At 45.7% G+C, this 7,438-nt stretch overlaps 1 non-coding gene across 1 annotated transcript; it reads right to left on the reverse strand.

Annotated features, from left to right (window-relative positions):
* Positions 1–6,680: 6,680 nt before the first annotated feature.
* On the reverse strand, positions 6,681–6,754 carry Trnat-ugu (transfer RNA threonine (anticodon UGU)). The gene has a single exon. It is a non-coding gene; the product is annotated as a tRNA-Thr (tRNA).
* Positions 6,755–7,438: the final 684 nt, after the last annotated feature.

Raw genomic sequence — 7,438 nt, forward strand, 5'->3', positions numbered from 1 at the left:
GTCCGGTCCCAGGTCGACGGGCACGTGCACCTTCCGCCGACCACTGGCGACAACATCGATGCACTGTGGAGACCTCACGCCCCACGTGTTGAGCAATTCGGCGGTACGTCCACCCGGTCTCCCGCATGCCCACTATACGCCCTCGCTCAAAGTCCGTCAACTGCACATACGGTTCACGTCCACGCTGTCGCGGCATGCTACCAGTGTTAAAGACTGCGATGGAGCTCCGTATGCCACGGAAACTGGCTGACACTGACGGCGGCGGTGCACAAATGCTGCGCAGCTAGCGCCATTCGACGGCCAACACCGCGGTTCCTGGTGTGTCCGCTGTGCCGTGCGTGTGATCATTGCTTGTACAGCCCTCTGGCAGTGTCCGGAGCAAGTATGGTGGGTCTGACACACCGGTGTCAATGTGTTCTTTTTTCTATTTCCAGGAGTGTATATTTGGAGGCAAGAACGATCTCGACCCGCGTACCTTTCAGCAACATATGGTTGAAATTTCTGATGCTGTGAACTGAGGAGGAGCGATCTGTTTTACTTGTTAAAAAATGTTCTATTGCCATACCGCATAAATACATATTTATTTTCGACAACCGGTTTTGACACGTTTTGCGGTCAGCTTCCGGTCTTCAAAAATATTTGTTACAAAACGTGTTCATTGTGGGTTGGAAACTCATGCCAAGTTGTCTTATTAGTTGGTAAAATGTAACACCAGGGGACTGGAGAACTTAGATGTATGGCTCTGTATTGTTCCAGGAACCCTTCCCACCCTCCCGTCCTGCTTTTATAATAATACTTGTTCGGGTTCACTGTTGTGGAGCTTTTACTTCTTTATGTCTTGTATTTCATAAAAAAATTGTAGGAACCACTAAAAAGGTTTCCTTTGTTGGGCAGTAAAAACCTAGTTCCTTGAAAGAAAAGATTTATTTTTTGTTTAAAGATAAAAATAAAAAAGCGGTAAAGGTCAAAAAAGTGGTAAAGTGCATACCTGTAAAAACAAAGGAAGAAAATTTGTCAGTGTCGTGAGCTATAGAATGGAAGGTGGCAGGTTTGTGTCCACCTCTGCATAATTTTTTTTTTCGCCTTTGGATTCTAATGATTCTGGAATATATATGTGTATATAAGAGGGTAGATAGTGGCGTCTGAACTGTCTCTTTAGTTACCTCTGTACATTTATTGAATTACAGTATCATACTGAAAGTTGGTACAGTTTCATTACTACTTGTATCAAATACAGTGCTGACATTTTAGCTTTGTACCTTTTGTACATAGGTAACTTAACCTATCTAGTTTTTCCAGTTTTTTACACGAACGTTGGTTTTTACTTAATACTTTATAAAGTAAAGGAGGTAACTTCATGAAAAATTGTACCATATGTTTTTGTGATAAAATGAATCTACTTTCAAAGTCAGAACTCTCTATCTTTAATATTACGCGTTTATAAGATTTCGAAAAAAGTGGAGTGATTCAAAATGCAAAAGAGGAGGCTTAATAAAAATCTCTTCACAGTGTTTTTATAACCAACTGTACCTAATTTCAGAAGTACAACTTTTTAAGCTTAATGTTACACGCTTTTAAAATTTCGTAAAAACTGGAATTTTGAAGAAACTAATTACCGGATCACGCTGAAATTTGAAACCCTTGACATTGGCTTAGTTTTAGGTAATCTCTCCAGATTTTGTAACAATCTTCAAGTATTTAATTTTACATACGATCACTGTGCAATCCTTTTGTTCATTCTGTTCATGGCATACATTAGGCGCTGGCGTCTTGATCTTGGTTGAGAGACAGAGAAGCTTAATATCTCGTTCACCATATCAGACGTACTCAAAAGTTTTTGCTTCCCAACATTACCACTATTTTCTCGTGACAACGCTTTTAGAACAAAATCAGATGTTGGACGCAAGTACTTACACACTCATATTCCTGCTGAAATATGATGCTAGCAAATTTTTTTCTTATTTATCAGTGGACATACAAAAACAGTTATACGGAGTGGTCAAATGGTTCAAATGGCTCTGAGCACTATGGGACTTAACATCTGTGGTCATCAGTCTCCTAGAACTTACAACTACTTAAACCTAACTAACCTAAGGACATCACACGCATCCATACCCGAGGCAGGATTCGAACCTACGACCGTAGCGGTCACGCGGTTCCAGACTGAAGCGCCTAGAACCTCACGGACACACGGCCGACCTGGAGTGGTCAGAAACAGTGTATATTGCAGGGTAGGTTGTACTGAGTGGTAATTATTAGGAAAAAAATCGATACATTGCATTATTTCCTAATTAGTTACCATTGAAGTTAGCCAATTAGGCCAGTGTGCACAAAAATTTAAGCAGCCACCAGAGACAATATTGTCAAATTTTCCTAAAACAAAACGAGAAAGCGATACTAAAATTGGACATGGGATGTTAGTAAGGACCAAACCTGAGCCAAAGGCTGAAGAGTCTAACGCGGTATCATCTACGTTATGAGAACAACTGACACTAATCATATCTATTGGGCTGCTTGAATTTGCTCACACAATGGTGTGACTGGTTAGTTTCAGTGCTAATTAACTCAAAAATGGCACAACATATCGAATTTTTTTCTTAACAATTATTTATTAGTACAACCTACCCTGCAACACCCTTGCAAGCTTTTCGGACTGTTTCTGGCCACCCTGTACACTGATAAGCCAAAAAATTATGACCACTGCCCATCGCAACGCTGGATGCTGCAGGGGCCCTTTCTGTATCTTTCGACCGCTCTACCGATCGGGTCGGTAGACGAGCACACCTACCGGCCTTGTTTTCGAAGGAGAGCCCATACGTTATTCTGTAAGCATTTCGGAAGCGATGTCGCCTGATCCTATAGGACTGAGGTGCTGTTGTCAGTTCTCCTCACGCCAACCAATCAAAAGCAAAATGCCGCAGATCCGCTCACGTGCACTGCAGCGCCCACAGCAAGCGATTCTTTGCGGTACCGAAAAGTGTGTTTAGAGTACATAGTACTGCTTAAATTTCGCTGACCGCATGTTTCCAAGCATGCAGAATAACGATAGGGTATTTGACTGTGTTCTGGAAATTGTATTATGTCATTTTATTCTCATTCGCATAGACATCTTGTTTTGGATTTTAAGTTTCGGAAAATGAGTAAGGAATGGTGTGCAGTACCACATTGTACAAATACATTTATAAAAACACCCGAAAAATTGTTTAAGAGAGTGTCAAAGGATAAAAAGATACATACAATGACGTTTTAACTCGCTCCTAGAGATCCAAATGATAAAGTAGTCTACTTCCTTCCCTATACGATACATGAACGATTTGGGTCTTAAAAACAAAATGTTAAAAACGCGTTTTCGACAGCATGTGGCGAGAGCAGCTATTGAAGTGTGTCGTAGTTTATAACATGCATTGATGAATCAAAACTTTTCATATACTATGGTAAAAAAAAGCACTCCGTCTTCAGGCCATGAGTGACCTACCGGGACCATCCGACCGCCGTGTCATCCTCAGTGGAGGATGCGGATAGGAGGGGCGTGGGGCCAGCACACCGCTCTCCCGGTCGTTATGATGGTATTCTTAACCGAAGCCCCTCTGTTCGGTCGAGTAGCTCCTCAATTGGCATCACGAGGCTGTGTGCACCCCGAAAAATGGCAACAGCGCATGGCGGCCTGGATGGTCTCCCAGCTAAGTGCCGACCACGCCCGACAGCGCTTACCTTCGGTGATCTCACGGGAACCAGTGTAACCACTGCGGCAAGGCCGTTGCCTTCATATGCTATAGTAGAGTATAAAAATATTACGGCAGGAATCTTTCATCTGTGCCTGCTATTGTCAAGGATTAGATTGCAAGAGTATAAATATGTTTGCTGCTAATTTCATTTGCAGTAATTTAAGTTGTTTTCTTAGATTGCTGTATAACCATACACTCGGAAATCACTGTTTGTTCAGAACAAAAATGGTGAATTATTTGTGACAAGAAAAAATATAAATGTCACTGTTTTTTGTTTCGCGCCCAGGAAGTCCATCTTTTATTTTTTAACATGCGGAAGTCACGAAATCGATGATACTCATAACTGAGAAAGCGTTCTCTTATACACTCCTGGAAATTGAAATAAGAACACCGTGAATTCATTGTCCCAGGAAGGGGAACCTTTATTGACACATTCATGGGGTCAGATACATCACATGATCACACTGACAGAACCACAGACACATAGACACAGGCAACAGAGCATGCACAATGTCGGCACTAGTACAGTGTATATCCACCTTTCGCAGCAATGCAGGCTGCTATTCTCCCATGGAGACGATCGTAGAGATGCTGGATGTAGTCCTGTGGAACGGCTTGCCATGCCATTTCCACCTGGCGCCTCAGTTGGACCAGCGTTCGTGCTGGACGTGCAGACCGCGTGAGACGACGCTTCATCCAGTCCCAAACATGCTCAATGGGGGACAGATCCGGAGATCTTGCAGGCCAGGGTAGTTGACTTACACCTTCTAGAGCACGTTGGGTGGCACGGGATACATGCGGACGTGCATTGTCCTGTTGGAACAGCAAGTTCCCTTGCCGGTCTAGGAATGGTAGAACGATGGATTCGATGACGGTTTGGATGTACCGTGCACTATTCAGTGTCCCCTCGACAATCACCAGTGGTGTACGGCCAGTGTAGGAGATCGCTCCCCACACCATGATGCCGGGTGTTGGCCCTGTGTGCCTCGGTCGTATGCAGTCCTGATTGTGGCGCTCACCTGCACAGCGCCAAACTCGCATACGATCATCATTGGCACCAAGGCAGAAGCGACTCTCATCGCTGAAGACGACACGTCTCCATTCGTCCCTCCATTCACGCCTGTCGCGACACCACTGGAGGAGGGCTGCACGATGTTGGGGCGTGAGCGGAAGACGGCCTAACGGTGTGCGGGACCGTAGCCCAGCTTCATGGAGACGGTTGCGAATGGTCCTCGCCGATACCCCAGGAGCAACAGTGTCCCTAATTTGCTGGGAAGTGGCGGTGCGGTCCCCTACGGCACTGCGTAGGATCCTACGGTCTTGGCGTGCATCCGTGCGTTGCTGCGGTCCGGTCCCAGGTCGACGGGCACGTGCACCTTCCGCCGACCACTGGCGACAACATCGATGTACTGTGGAGACCTCACGCCCCACGTGTTGAGCAATTCGGCGGTACGTCCACCCGGCCTCCCGCATGCCCACTATACGCCCTCGCTCAAAGTCCGTCAACTGCACATACGGTTCACGTCCACGCCGTCGCGGCATGCTACCAGTGTTAAAGACTGCGATGGAGCTCCGTATGGCACGGCAAACTGGCTGACACTGACGGCGGCGGTGCACAAATGCTGCGCAGCTAGCGCCATTCGACGGCCAACACCGCGGTTCCTGGTGTGTCCGCTGTGCCGTGCGTGTGATCATTGCTTGTACAGCCCTCTCGCAGTGTCCGGAGCAAGTATGGTGGGTCTGACACACCGGTGTCAATGTGTTCTTTTTTCCATTTCCAGGAGTGTATGTAGATAGCAACGCATATTGCAGAAAAATACTTAACTTCCACAAAGTCTCAGAATGTGTTACAAACATGAAGAGGAAAAAAAAAAAAAACCAGCAAGATGTGAAACTACGACCTTCAGCACTACAGTCTCTTGCCTTAAACATTTCTCTTTTTTTTGTGCTGATCGCATGTTGTTCGTTACATTTGTTTGCGGCAGATCCATGACACCCGTTCAAGTTCGTTGTTGATACATTCGTTCAGTTTTTTTGTTACAGAGGGAAGGTAGCCCTCTGACGAAAGACGCTGAGCTACCATGTCGGCACCACTTGGCCACGACAACTACTACTGCTGATTTAAATGAATAGATGGTGATTTGTGGCATGTATACTGAGAGAGCACAATGCCGGTGTTTCGGAACACACCGTTCATCGCATATTGTTGACATGGAGCTCCACTGCAGACCACCACTACGTATGCATATGTTAACCCAACGACAACGTCAATTTTTAGTGGGCACGGGACCATCGGGATTCGACCATCGATCAATGGAAATGTGTCAGCTCTTCGGTTGAATCACGTTTTCGTTACAACTAGGTCGATGGTCGTCTCTACAAGCGCCGTCATCCAGGTGAACGGGTGCTCGAAACGTGCAGCGCGCCACGGATTCATGCTGCTGGGAGCAGTATTATGTTATTGGAGACATTCTTCTCAGCTTGCATGAGACCTGCTGACAGCTGCGAACCACCTACAACCCTTCATGCTTGATATTTTCCCCGACGGCGATGCTATGTTTCAGCTGTATAATTGTCCTTGTCTCGGAACCAGAACCGTACTACAGCGGTTTGAGGAGCATTTTAGTGAACTCACGTTGATGTCTCGGCCACCAAATTCGTCTGATGTAAATCCTATAGAACCCACCTAGGCCGCTATCATGCGCCATCACCACGTACGCAAATCTGCGGCTCGTTATTTATGCGAATTCATGACCTGCGCCTAGAAATCTAATGCTACATACCTCCACAAACAAACTGTCGAAACCCTGATGCACAGAATCGGTGATGTATTTCGTTCCAAAGACAGACAAATAAGTTATTCAGCAGATGGTCATAATAAATGATGACTAACTAACAACCTCAGCTGCCGACAGGTGTTGTTGATATACCTCGATATGGACAGCAGAAAATGTGTGCCCCGACCGGGACTCGAACCCGGGATCTCCTGCTTACATAGCAGACGCTCTATCCATCTGAGCCACCGAGGACACAGATGAATAGCGTGACTGCAGGGACTTATCCCTTGCACGCTTCCCGTGAGACTCATTCCCAACTGTCCACAATTCTACATATGTATTGTACCTTATAGATGAATAGCGTGACTGCAGAGACTTATCCCTTGCACGCTTCCCGTGAGACTTTCATTCCCAACTGTCCACAATTCTACATATGTATTGTACCTTATAGACATTTACTCACCCAACAACAACTGTGGGCAGCTGAGGTTGTTAGTTACTCATCATTTATTCCAGGGAAAAGCTGCACGGTCATCAACAGTAACTTTTCTTTCGAGAACAAATTACTGTCTTCATATATAGATGGTCATAATGTTTTGGCTCATTAGTGTATACACTACTGGCTATTAAAATTGCTACACCAATATGGGTGCATAGATCCTGAGAAATCAGTACCCAGAACAACCACCTCTGGCCGTAATAACGGCCTTGATACGCCTGGGCATTGAGTCAAACAGAGCTTGGATGGCGTGTACAGGTACAGCTGCCCATGCAGCTTCAACACGATACCGCAGTTCATCAAGAGTAGTGACTGGCGTATTGTGACGAGCCAGTTGCTCGGCCACCATTGACCAGATGTTTTCAATTGGTGAGAGATCTGGAGAATGTGCTGGCCAGGGCAGCAGTCGAACATTTTCTGTATCCAGAAAGGCCCGT

This window comes from Schistocerca cancellata, chromosome 4 (assembly GCF_023864275.1).
Source record: "Schistocerca cancellata isolate TAMUIC-IGC-003103 chromosome 4, iqSchCanc2.1, whole genome shotgun sequence".
Lineage (NCBI taxonomy): Eukaryota > Metazoa > Arthropoda > Insecta > Orthoptera > Acrididae > Schistocerca > Schistocerca cancellata.